At 46.6% G+C, this 2,500-nt stretch overlaps 1 pseudogene; it reads left to right on the top strand.

The window, feature by feature from the left end:
• The window catches only part of LOC133394927 (large subunit ribosomal RNA), a 9,193-nt pseudogene that overhangs the window by 4,259 nt on the left and 2,434 nt on the right, over positions 1-2,500 (top strand).

The following is a 2,500-nucleotide window of genomic DNA, read 5'->3' as shown; positions in this document are numbered from 1 at the left end:
TGGAAATGCGGTTTGAGTGGACACAAGAAGCAAGCTTGTACCAACTCTGTCAAGTGTTTAGATTGCGGTACGAGGTCACAGAACCTTCACGCAACGGGCAGCTATATGTGTCCTAGAAGGCGAACGATTAGATCATAATGGTTAGGTTGCTACAACATAACCAGAATCATAGTTATGCCGCATTTCAGTTAATGTGGCAAACGATTAGGGAAGAATCTGCGGATATAGTGTTGATTGCAGATCCGTATCTGGCAACAACCAACGTCAAAGTGTTACGCAATGACGATAACACAGCAGCGGTAGTGGTTAACGCGGACTTACCAGTTAAGGTAGTCAGTAAGGCTCTGAAGGGTTTAATGATAGTTGACATAGGTGATATGCGAGTGGTTAGCGTTTACGCGCCACCTAGATTTAGTATGGAAGAGTTTCAGAACATGTTGGATAACACGGTAATGGCCGTAACCGGTATCCACAAATTCGTTATCGGGGGGGACTTCAACGCTTGGTCAGCAAGTTGGAACAACCAACTTGGCGAGCGTGGAGAAACCCAGAAACGAAGAGGTGAGTTGGTCTTATCAACCTTTGCGCAGATTGACGCTATTTTATTGAACGACGGCAGCACCCCAACTTATGTTGGACCAGGGCGTACGTCAGTAGTTGATCTTACTTTTGCGAGCAGAACAGTTGCAAGATCATTTAAGTGGGAGGTGTTATCTGGCTATATGAACTCTGATCATCGTGCAATACGAATAGATCTTGAGACGCAAAGCGTGCGTAACTTGTCCCGACCCATAACGGGATGGAGCATCAAGTATTTTAGCAAAGATATATTTGAAGTTATGATGCAAGCCGCTTTTGAGACAGAGGTCACAACAAGCGAAGACTTAATGCGTATACTTGTCACGGCGTGTAATGCGACGATGACTAAGCGTAAGAGGTACACTCCTAACAAGAGTGCATTTTGGTGGACGTTAGAGATTGAGGCACTTCGCAAAGAGTGCAAACACCGCGATCGATTAGCGCAAAGAGCATTCAATACTGATCTCTATTCTTCTTTTAGGGACGAGTTCAAGGTGGCAAGGAATGCCCTCAAGCGATTGATCAAGCATACCCGACAGAGGAAGTGGAAAGAGTTCCTGGGAACAGCGAACAACGCATCATTTGGTATTGTATATCATACGTTCAAGAAAGTGGCCGAGGGTTCGATTGGACCCCGAACCATGACATTGGACGAGTTTAGGGAAGTGGTGAGCGAGCTTTTTCCTACTCACCCAAATACGGTGTGGCCTGAATATCGTATCGATCAGCCACGAGAGTTTGAAAGGGTAACTAATGATGAGATTCTTGCGGTTGCCAGGAGACTACCTAACAAGAAGGCGCCGGGACCAGATGGTATCCCGAATGAGGCGCTGAAAGTTGGTATGTTGACTGCAACCGATGCATTTTGCAGGGTTTACCAAGGCTGTTTAGAGAACGCGAAGTTCCCCGATGAGTGGAAAAGGCAGAGGTTGGTGTTAATACCGAAACCGAACAAACCACCAGGGGAACCGGGTTCAGTTCGCCCCATTTGTCTACTAGACGGGGCAGGTAAAGGTTTAGAACGCATCATAGTGCAACGGTTAAATGCACACATCGAGGAGGTCAACGGACTGTCTGATGACCAATTTGGTTTCAGAAGTCGTCGATCAACGGTTGATGCGATTCAACGGGTAGTGGACATTGTTTCGGTAGCTAGAAGCAGAAACCGATACAGTGGACGGTATTGTGCAGTTGTTACATTAGATGTTACTAATGCTTTCAACAGTGCTTCGTGGTTGGCGATTGCAAATGCTTTACAGAGAATTAACACTCCTAAGTATCTTTATGATATCATTGGTGATTATTTTAGGAATCGTGTGCTGATGTATGATACCACAGATGGACCGGCAGAGATTGCAGTCACATCGGGTGTACCTCAAGGCTCGGTACTTGGCCCAACGTTATGGAACCTCATGTACGACGGAGTCCTACGAGTTGCAATGGTGGAAGGTGCACGGATTATCGGCTATGCAGACGATATAGTATTGTTGGTGGAAGGTAATTGTGTTGATGATATTGAAATTCTCGTTTCCAGCCAGATTCGCATCATCGACAGATGGATGACCGACAACGGATTAAAGATAGCCCCGACCAAGACCGAGTTTATCATGGTCAGTTCCCATCAGAGGGTACAGCATGGGGCTATCAGGGTAGGTGATCACGTAGTACATTCGTCGCGCAGCTTAAAGTATTTGGGGATGGTCTTAGATGACCGCCTCGATTACACTTCACACATCAGGTATGCGGTGGAGAGAGCGACGAAGTTATGGACCACCTTGGTAAGGATGATGCCTAATAAGGCAGGTCCGAGTAGTAATGCTAGGCGAGCAATTGCTCTTACTGTTGTGGCGAAGGTCCGGTATGCCTCGCCCATTTGGTGTCATACCCTTAGATTTGCTAACCGTAGACAATGGCTACGTCG

This window comes from Anopheles gambiae (genome assembly GCF_943734735.2).
Source record: "Anopheles gambiae chromosome X unlocalized genomic scaffold, idAnoGambNW_F1_1 X_unloc_76, whole genome shotgun sequence".
Taxonomy (NCBI): Eukaryota; Metazoa; Arthropoda; class Insecta; order Diptera; family Culicidae; genus Anopheles; species Anopheles gambiae.
The sequence above is the reverse complement of the archived record's forward strand: the minus strand, read 5'-3'. Positions and strand labels throughout refer to the sequence as shown.